General features: G+C 32.7%; 1 pseudogene across 1 annotated transcript; it reads left to right on the forward strand.

Annotated features, from left to right (window-relative positions):
- Positions 1-7,709: 7,709 nt before the first annotated feature.
- Positions 7,710-11,274, forward strand: LOC143560863 (plasmodesmata-located protein 2-like; annotated as a pseudogene). The gene is made up of 4 exons (XR_013140198.1): positions 7,710-8,067; positions 9,094-9,428; positions 10,019-10,211; positions 11,124-11,274. The product of XR_013140198.1 is annotated as a plasmodesmata-located protein 2-like (transcript).
- Positions 11,275-11,701: the final 427 nt, after the last annotated feature.

Below are 11,701 nucleotides of genomic sequence, written 5' to 3' on the forward strand. Positions count from 1 at the left end.
AAGTTCTTATAGATGTGAACAAAACCCATGGAATTGGATTAAAAGCTATAAAAAAAAAAGATAATGAAGCTGCTATGGTCAAGACTGTGATAACAAGGCAGTTAGGTTCTGAAGTGATAGTTATTAAAACTTTTTGAATGGAAACTAGGTGGGCAATATCGCTCAATTGAAAATTTGAGGGAAGCTCAACGTAATTTAAATGAATTTTCCGATATTGGCCAGCCAGAAATTGTTGGTTTTGATACTATAGATAATACTTTGATGGGGTTAACTTTTCATCATGTCTTCGCGCTAGTTATCGTTTACATTTCTGATGAGACACGGAATGTTGAGCTGGAAATGAAGATTGGAAAATTTGAAAGGAATTCTAAGATTAGCATCAAATGTGAAGAAGACATATTGCGTGCTGCTTTATTTACAGAAGCATCTTCGCCAATACATAGCAACCCAATGACCGCATCCGTTCCTACGACCCAACCAGCTTATCAAAAGGCAGCTCCATTCACAAATCATTTCATATTTGTTTATGAACTTCCAATGAAGTCGGGTACAACTATGGACATATTAATGATCTTTCATTATGATATAGGCGGGTATGAATGGGAATCAGTCAAATGTAGTTACAACTACAATGACTCGGTTTGTGTGATTTCTCTCAAACTTCAAAAGTGGACCCGAGCCATGAAGTACGTTGGCCACTTAGAAAACTATAGATCAATCTTAGCTCCGACTCCTGACTTTTGTTTGAGATGGAACAATGTGTGCACGCCACCCACACCGTCTCCTTGGTGCATGGTCTAGCTAGTTGTGTACCCCTCTGTTTAGGCTCTGGATGCTTCTGTATTACACGACCTATTTTTATAACATCACTGTCGTGTAGTTTAGTATTTATAAATATTTGGTTACATTTTCGGTCCTCTTGATATATGATTGTGGATAAGTTTTGAGTGTACTTTGATTATGATCCGATCGTGTATTTGGTTATAGTTCGGTTTTAAGCGCGAGTTTATATTCGCAACAGTTTTAGTTTCAGTTTCAATTTTGTATGCGTTTTGCTTTACGTATGTTCGTCTTTGCATGTACTATTATTCTTTCCGTTACTGGACCGTTACTGGGTAATTTTTGGCTCAGCCGTATTTTCTTGTTTGTATTTATCTTATTTGTTAGCAGGTAATCCAGGAAATCTGGAAACCAGTGATGAGATTAAAATGAAGCTCAAGAATAAGGACTTTTATTTATTTTCACATTTAATAAATTGGACTTAGGAATTTCTTCGGTTTGGTTTTAACTCGTTGGTTGCACTTGGATTATTTTTATTCTTTTTAAATGGATTGTCTTTGGTTTATGATATCTGTAAACTACACACGCATACGAAAACGTATAACCGACACACAAAATTCAGCATCAATAAACTACACAAGCATACGAAAACGTATAACCTAAACACGAAAAACATAGAACCTACATTCAAAAATTTTTTCCTACACAAATACAATTTATTCATACATTAAATTCTTTTTCTATCCAAAACCAATTTCTTCCAACTCAATATATCAATATCCATCAACACGTAGGTATATTGTGATGAATAATACAAAAAACTATCTTACATATGTTAGCATTAAATGTCAATAAAAAATATACAACTTACACAAAAACATATAACATACACTTGTTCTAAGAATAAGAAAACATATTACCTACACACGAAAAACATATAACCTACACATGTATAGAATATGTGTATCTTTGTCTAGTTTATATAATTGTTGATGTCGAATTACATATGTAAGTTGTATACTCTTTTGTATGTTGTACGTTTTTATTTCTCAAAAGTCAAAACAAGTGTAGGTTATATAATTTTGTGTAGGTTGTATATTTATTGTTTATATTTAATGAACACATTTGTATGATATTTTTTTTATTATTATTTATGGCAATAATTTTTTTCTAAGTATATCAATTGAAAAAAAAAATTATGTTTTGATATTTATTAATTAGAAAGTATTTATTATGCTTATATTAGTTGTATTAATTGAAGAGAGAGAATGCATTTATTGTTGCATTTACATTTTTTTCATTTATTTTTAAACATTTAAAACATAAAATAAAACTAGTGGCACATATTGATTTCTCACATTTCTCACAGTAATTTCATTTCTCTCATGAACTTATATATATATATATAGAGAGAGAGAGAGATGAAGTATAGAATGAAAACTATTTGAGTTGTCAAAACCGGTGAAAACCCTATGTAACATCGTCTTTTTTTGTTTTTTTTTTTGCACATGCAATATATGTTGTAACATTTAATACAAAACATCGAAAAAAAATTGTTTTGCTATTTTTTAACATTTTTTACTAATTTTTATATATGTTTTCAGAAGAGAGAAAAAGTTATATTTGTGTTTACATTTTTTATTAACTTTTTAATTATGGACTAAAAGATTCAAACTTTAAATAAAAACATGTGGTTGAGAATGAATTTCTAAGGCTTTCACAACTCAAGTGGGTTTTTATTTTAACCTATCCCTATATATATGATTTTTTTTATATATGTAATATGTAGGTTACATGTACGTAAAAAGAATTACAATCTTTTTTACATACCGAATCGACTTTTTACATAGGTGTAACTAACGTTTAAAAATTACAATTATCTCTTCAAATTCATTTTTTAATCAGATTTAATCTCAGTAACATATTCTATACCTATTTAAATAATTGTGTGGTCTATATTGAGTTTTTAAAGTTCTTACAGCTCATTAAGAAATATCCTTCCCATATATATTACACACACGTATTATTAAAAAAATAAAAAAAGAAGAAGAAGTTGGGTGACAAATTTTTGCCTGTTGGGCGAAAAAGAAGAGGTTGGGCTACATTGGGACCTTTTTTGGCCCGAACTCGCCCCACTACACATTGTCTTTGTGATACTCGTCTAAACTTCAAGTGTCAACTACAAACTCAAATTAATGTTATCGGTTCTACATTAGCTTCGCAAGAAAAAACAAATAATATGCGAGTCCTTGTTACATGTGTATTAAATTGTGTTAGCTGAATGTACGTTTTATTGATGATATGCTAGTGAGAACTTGATACCCATTTCACCTACAACATGAGGGTAAGCCAAAATTGTCGGCAAATAAAAAAAAAGTTCAAATACACAGGTCAAAAATGCGATCATAATATTCATATAATATTATACCCTTTTTTGGAATATTCTAAAATATCTCTTTTCAAGAGAGATCTTTAAATGTTCCCACTTTATTTTTATATCCCTTACAAACCCGTTGCATACGGCGCTTTCGCATTCGCGTTGACGGGCTTTGAATACCAATCAGAAAGGTCATAACTCGTCTTCCTTGGCAATATTTTAAACACGATAAAGGCAATTTTTGGGATAACTTAGAAACTGTTGAAGTAGACTGTCTTTGGAATGTTCTCCCCGACATCGACGTGTTTTACAATCCCGTCGAAAACCATCTTTTCTCCAAATTTGCCGATGAAGACGGATTTTTATTGAAATTTGCCTATGACGTCTTTATTTTAGTAGTATATTTAACAAACCCATCGATAAAGACAACTTTTGGGATAACTTAGAAACTGTTGTAGTCAACTGTCTTTGGAATGTTCTCCCCGGCATCGACGAGTTTTACAATCCCGTCGAAAACCATCTTTTCTCCAAATTTGCCGACGAAGGCGGATTTGTATTGAAATTTGCCTATGACGTCTCTATTTTAGGAGTGTGATATAAAATTTTGTTTCCCTTGTTCAAAATCTTTGAATGTTAATAGTAAATTAACTTATAAAAAATTATCCTCGGGTCAAGAACTGCAGTTTGAAGGAGATATTCAGCAGCAATGCGGCAACTGCCGACGACATATGGCGAATGAATTCTATGGCTACAGTTATTTATAAAGTACATGTATGTATAACGGTAATTATATTTTGTTTGTGATTTGTTTGTAGTATTTACATTAATGTTTGATTAATCGTAAATCTAATGTTTGATTTGTGTTATTTGTTTTTCGGATGATTTCAATATATTTATAAGTTTATGTTATTTTATTCTACCTATTCTAATAAAGTAAAATAAATGATGGCACTTGTCATGTTTTGGTTAATTCTTACAAATTTTTTCATTCCAAAACTAATATACCCTAATACATGTAATAAATCAATAATTATTCACTTTCCTTTTACACTATATTTATATAATATCTATATATTTTTATAAATATAAATATTAACATATTATTTACTATATATTTCAAAATACTTGGTGAATTCCAAAAATCATCAACAAATCATGCTTCTCAAATGAAAATTGTTTTGGATTTTTTGTGGAAGTTAAATTTGATTTTATGGGTCAAAAGTTGGTAAATACATTGTTTGGTACAAGTTAACTACATTTGGGTCAAAATTTGTTACGGGTCAAAAATGAAAATTTTGAGTATTTTTAAAAGTTTGAGAATGCAAAATAGATTTATCGTTAAATTTGTTATGAGTTCAAAGTGTTGACTTTAAAATGTCAAAAATATGAAAGTTAGAATTTTAAACATGATTTGGGTTTCAATTTATTTTTAAGGGCATTTTTTGAAATAATCAAAAGGTTCAGGATTTGGCAAATTGACTATTTTTCCCTCAACTATTAAAATTTAAGAAAAGGATTGCGTACACTTTCGACATGCCACCCCCATGCCTATCAATGCTTCTAACTTTTATCAAATTTAAAATATTTATGTCAACATTAATTTTTCCTTCAACGGTGATCAAAATGTTGTATGGGAAGCATGTCATGCAAAACTATGTTCATATGAAACAAAATATTCACAAAATTGAATTGGTTAACATGCTATTTTTTATGTTGTCAAGAAGCCCTCTAAAATTTATCAAAATCATTTTTATGGTGTAGCTCAAAAAACATAGTTTTTGAAGAACATCCATTGCTACAATTTAATATCTTACTTTCCTTTTATAAGTGGTAAATTGATAAATATATCAATAAAGGTAACGCCTCTTTTGTATTTAGATTGAGTAGTTAGAACTATAATCGTATGAGAAGTCTTAATTTCGAAATTGGTTCATAACCAAAATTCTTTCAATTATACATATATGACACCGAGAATGAATTTTTCAATAGAAAGAAGCATTCTCGGGTACGATTTTGCACGGACATTTTTTTTATTAAGTTCAATTAAAAAAATCATTTTGTGATATAAATAAAATCAATTTATGTACACATTATATAGATATAAGCATAGATGTAATACATTTTTTTCATATACGCTATCTAATTATTTGTTTTACTTATAATTTTATAATTTGAATTATCCTGTATGTGACACGGGCTCTAAAACTAGTAATTATTATATATAATAATTATAAACTTTGGTGTCGCTAAGTGTCAATTGGGCCACTTGACGACATCATATTGGTCATTGGATTTTTTTTTTTAGTTTCGGTACCGTGACAAACATAACGGAAACCAAACGAATTCGCGTAAACTCACTACATTTTGTTTTAATTTCAATACCATAACCAATGTGACAGAAATCGGCCGAATTTGTGTAGACTCACCGCCTCAACTTCCGGGATCGGCAATGCTCGGATCTTCCCAACGCCCGAGTGTTACCGACTGACGCCACTCAATTGATCCACCTCAAATTTTATATGTTTTTGCTTTATTTTTGGTTTTTAGTTCCGGTATTATAACGCACTTAACCGAAACCGACTGAATATGCGTCGACTTACTGCCTCAACGCTCGGGATCGACAAAGTTTGGGTTTATCATTGCATGAGTTTTACCAACCTCGGGCAGCGCGACGGGTATAACACTAGTTGAACTTACAAAAAGATTTTGAACAACTGATCGAAAAACATTGAAACAAAATTTTACATAACTCTTCTAAATAAACCCCGACTTCAAAGATAAATTTGGATACAAATACGTTTTTGTCGGCAAATTTGGAGAAAAGATGGTTTTCGACGGGATTGTAAAACCAGTTGACGATTTCTAAGTTATCTCAAAAGTTGTCTTTATCGACGAGTTTGTTTCAAATACTGCCGGGAAGACGGGTTATGACATGTGGTAATTTTTTAATTGGGATTTAAAAAATCGTCATCGCGAATACCAAGGAGTTGTATGCGACGAGCTTGTTATGGACATTTTTAAAATCTCATGAAATATTGGGACATTTAAATAATATCTTTCCTCAAAAGGGACATTTGAGAATTTTCCCTTTTTTTGCCTGTCAGAATTTATACGCGAAAAATACTCTGACATCCTAATGATATTAACAATAAAAAAAACCTAAAGTACTGTTTGCGTCTCTATGTGAAGAGGCAAATACATGTTACGACCGTCTTTTCAGAATTTGGCCCCTTTAACCCCCTGACATCTTTTTCCTCCACTTTGAGCCCGACCCTCTAACTCCATTAACTTTTATTGCCGTAAAACAGAGATGCCAAGGATAAGATCGTATTTTCACACATAAATAAATGATTATCTGTGATTGCGGCGTCATCTTAACCACACACTCAACCATCTTCCTTATCATCCTCATCAGTCATCACCACCACCACCACCATTCACAGGCCACCACCACACCGTACATCTCATCAACAACCCAAATCAAACCCTAGAACCACCTAGTGGGTTGAATTCTTCATAGAGAAACGATTACAGGTTCGTTCTTCCACAACCACCGCTTACAGTCCCTGAAATACGAGTTCGCCGTCTACCATCAATTTTCGAGCAACTGGAGTCGAGAGGGAGATGTGTAGAGTTGGCAGTGGTGTTTGTCGACCAAAGTAAAGAGTGATAGAAGAGGTGGTTGAGGTCAAAGATTCTAGCTGGAAAAACGATATAGGAGTCGACGAACTCATTTTTGCGGTCGAAGGGAGTTTTGGTGGCGCTTGCTGCAGATGGTGCTGGGGCACGGTATGGCTAATGTAGGCAGTGTTATGTGGCAGTGTCGCCATTAGGCTCATGCGAATCTGGTTCCTTGGTGGTGGTGTAGATGGTGGCTTAACATTGAAGTGGAGACATTCATGGTGGTGGTCAATAAGTCAAAAGTGAAAGGATAAGTAGATATCAGACTATGTGTAGTGCAGAGCCACAAAATGAATGAAATTTTTGACACATGACTCCACGTCACGTTAGCAGATGGTCGATTTTTATTTTAGGGATGCAGTGATTTGTAGCCCAATATTATCTTATCGCATTATATATATCACACATAATAATAAAATAATAATATCTTCAAACAAACTCAATGTGACAAATCCATGTTGCCCCCACCCCACCTTAATTTTGAGGAGGGGGAGGGGGTAGTCGAAAGTCGCCCAAATAACCACCCAATATCCCCCACTGTGTATAAACTCAAGAGAACAAATTTTCAAAATAGGATCGAAACTTGTATCCGTCTAATATTTTACTCAAAAAGGCAACTTAAAAGTGAATAAGGAATGCAATATATTATTTATATTAATATATGATAACTGCCCCTAAATTAAACAAGAAGCTCCATCCTACACATAAATTTTACATGTGAACATGAACTGTATTATTAAATCTATCACATTAAAAAAAAAAGAAAAAAACCCCAAAATCGTACACACTTCCACCATCTTCAATTTCATTTTGCCACTTCTTCTTCTTCTTCTTCTTCTTCTTCAATAAATCAAATCTTTAATAGACAGAGACCCTCACATGGCTCCATACATGTTCCTCCTAATCCTCTCACTCCACACTTGGGTTTCAATTTCATCATCCGACATCACATCCTTCATCTACAAAGGCTGTGCCAATCAAAGATTCCAAGACCCATCTGGAATCTCATTGCAGAACCTCCAAGCCCTTTACTCCACCCTCACTTCCCAATCCGCCACCGCCGGAAACCCACAATTGACCACCTCCCTCACCGGACTCTACCAGTGCCGCGGCGATTTATCCAGCTCCGAATGCAACGCCTGCGTCCAAAAGATCCCCGGGCTCATCCAGAAACTATGCGGCGGAGATACTATCGCCGCCAGAGTCCAGCTGGACGGGTGTTATCTCAGGTATGCACGGCTCGGTTTTCACCAACTACCAAAACCGGCGGTTCGGTTCCCCGAGGATTTATATACCTAGGCTTAGTCGAAACAAAAAGATCTTTATTTGATCTTTATTTATTTTATTAGTTTTTAAGTTTATGGGTGTTTGGGATTCCAAAGTTAACAAGGTTTACAAGGTGTTTGGCAAACCACAAGAATTTATGGATTTTAACTTATGGATAATGCAAAATAAGGAGGTTTTGAAAAGTTAGAATCTGTAACTTGTTAACTTAATAGGTTTGATTTACGCATTATACCTCTTTAACCCCGCAAAACCCATTACACTTCTTTTAAAAAATAAAATAGTATCCTTTTTAAACATTTTGGTTTTTCTCAACGCATAAGCTAATCCAAACATTTTTTTTAAAAAATTCATAAGTTAATAAGTTCTTTTAACAAAAAGTCATTTTCACTTAAATAAACAATCCAAAAACACCCTTAGTTTGGGTCCCAAGCTTAAATGAATTATGTAGCCGAATATATTTAAGATCCATACAAATTTTATAGAAATTTAAAATATATAATAAAAAATTTTTGGCCCTTGAAAATTACGGGCCTAAGCAGGTTATCCGGCTCGCACCACCCTAGGGCCGGCCCTGATCAGTTATTTTGGTCAACCGCGAATTTTGGTGTAGCTAAAAATAACTGAAAACAATATAATTGGACGTTATTTTGGTCTGAAAGTTTAGGCTTAAAATTTTTCAACCATGAAATAAATTGTTATTACCGGTTTGTATATATATTTGTATATTACATAGGAATTAAAAGAAACGTAATATAATCTATAATGTTAAAAAATACATGTAGGTGGTTTGATTCGGTTCGGTTTTGGTGGGTATGGAAATCTGGTTAACTGTAACCGACCCACTATAGTCGGTTTTCAGAAAATCAAATGAACTGACCCACCGATTTTGGTATGGACCGGTTATGTGAGTTTAGTTTCATTTAGTTTTGGCTATTGTTCGGTTAATTTGGTTTTCCAAACACACTTAGGTACGAGGTTGTCGGGTTTCCGCCAGCGTCGGCAACGGCGCTTTTGTTCAAACAGTGCGGGTCGAATAGGGCGAGTGGGTCCGGGTTTGATTCGAGACTGGAATCCGCGTTGAAGCAGATTGAAAAGGGGGTTAATGGGAAGGGATATTATTCGGGTGAGTATGAATCGGTGTATGTGTTGGGACAGTGTGAAGGGAGTTTGGGGAGTGGGGAGTGTGTGAAATCGGCTGCAGAGAACGGGCGGAGTGCGTGTGGTGAGTCGATTTCCGGTCAGATTTATCTGCAGCAGTGTTATATTAGTTATACGTATTACCCAAATGGAGTCCCCGGATCAGGTAACATTATTTCGGATCGAATCCATAGATTATTATTATTATTTATTTTACTGTTACTCTTTTTTTTTTAAACCTACTTTTAAATATATATTAATAATATGAGACCAGAATTCTTGATTGTCTAGGAAATAACAGTTTTACTGCACTTTAAAATGCCGAATTTATGAAAAAGTGGGTACCTGATACCGTATTGAATCTATTAGTACAGTGTGAAAACTAAAACAAAAAAAGTATCAAATGCGAAAAAGTAATGAAGTTATTATTCTAAATTCTTATTAAATCTTGCATTACCTTTTGTAGTCATAACTACCTCAAAAAAAAATCTTATTGTAGATTTTAGTATTACGGACGGGTTCTAATAGCAAATTATTAGTTATGTTACACGAAAGAAAATTCAGACGGACTAAAAGATATTTGAGCATGAAAACACTAGTTGAAAAGCTATTGAAAAGCATCAATAATCACCTGATACACAAAAGAATCAAAAGTGGTATCTGTGATGTATGATTCATGGATCAGAATTTTTGTTTTATTCTTATTTTAACTTTTCGAAAAAGCAACAATTTAAGGTGGGTTTGGTTTGTTGACAGGGACAGGGGGTGGTGGTGGGATACAAACAGGGGAGACGGAGACAGGCGGTGGTGGGGGGCGGCACAATACACAGAAGATGGTGGCGATAGTTAGTTATCGGTGGATTAGCCGGATTGTTTTTGGGGATTGCTTTCTTGCTGGTTTTGAGATCAGCTTTCAGGAAGAAGAAACAGAAACACTATTCCTATGATGGTTGGTAACTTATTATTATTATTATTATTATTTCTTTGAATATTCCTATCAACGATTTAAAGCGATCTTGAAAAATCCTCTTGCCAGATTTCAAATCATATTAGTAATTAAATAGTTCTATCATTTTTGAATTTAATCCTCTTGCCAGATTTCAAATCATATTAGTAATTAAATAGTTCTATCATTTTTGAATTTAACTAGATGATTATTATTATAATAAGATAGATTCAGTTGATTACTTTAAATGTGACGGCAACACATCCATTTTATGTCTCTCGACACATATGATGTGTTTATGTTTTTATCACAGTTTTTTTTTCTACTTAAAAAGAATTTTGTAATAAACTAACGCAATTATAATTAGATACATAATTTTTTTAATTTTTAAATTTTTTTTTTACTTTAGGTTTATTAAAAGGTAATGATTTCTTTGGAAGTATTCATTCTCAAGTTATGTGCTAGTCAATGATAGTTAATAGTGAGATCCACTAGGTGATTGAATGTGTTTTGAAAGTGATGGAGGTTTATCTAGTAGTTGAATATATAATTAATTGTCCCCTTAATTGTATTCTATTAGTTGAATATATTTTTGTATATCATCTTTAAAGTAAACATCATATCTATTTTAAAGTGTATTGGTTATTTTTAGAATTGTTGTCAATATGTTGTACAACGAACGTATATTAGCAGTATTTGATATGTTTATTGTTTATGATACATCAATTATTTATTAAATATTGTATTTTAATGAATTATTTGTGTAGTATACGGATCTCAAACTAGTTTATTATATTAGATTATTAACTTAGTTTCCTTATTATATTAAAACTAATGAGAACAATAATTGTTAACTAACAATAATTGTAAATATAAAGTGTGTTCTAAAAGAGTATGGTTTGCTTAATAATGTAGGTTATTGAAAAAAGGAGATCAAGTTGAGTGCACAAGGATGTAAAGACAGACAAATGAAGCAGGCATTTCTATTTTTGGTGTTTACGTTTTTTTACATTTTTTATTTATATATAAATTTTGTTCTATATATTCAATGAATTTATCTTTTTTCTTGAAACCGCCACTTTATACCTAAAACTTTATTTAACTTTAATTATTTAATTAAATAGGTAGGCCAAAAGGGGCATAGTTTGTTACATTTCCTTAATCAGAAAGTTTATTATTTAAAGAACGTTTGATAGCCTCTTAATTATTTTATTATTATTAAGAGGCTACATATGCATCGTTAAGAGGTAGAATGCATTTCGTCACTAAAAAGATATTTCTTAGTGGTTAATGAGACGTTTAAAAAGTAAATTTCAGAAACATTCTGAATGACTCAGATGGTACCTAAGAGTCATGTCTTTTAATAATTCATTGCAAGTTACTAAACAACCAATGAATTAACTTATATGGATAACAACTAGAGATGGTCAAAAAAACCGGTTGGGGAACCAGTTTGCCGGTTTAAACCGGAAACCGGTTTTTACGAAAACCGG

This window comes from Bidens hawaiensis, unplaced genomic scaffold (assembly GCF_021521415.1).
Source record: "Bidens hawaiensis isolate Kalapana, Puna unplaced genomic scaffold, B.hawaiensis_p1.1 tig00020461_1, whole genome shotgun sequence".
In the NCBI taxonomy this organism is placed as follows: domain Eukaryota; kingdom Viridiplantae; phylum Streptophyta; class Magnoliopsida; order Asterales; family Asteraceae; genus Bidens; species Bidens hawaiensis.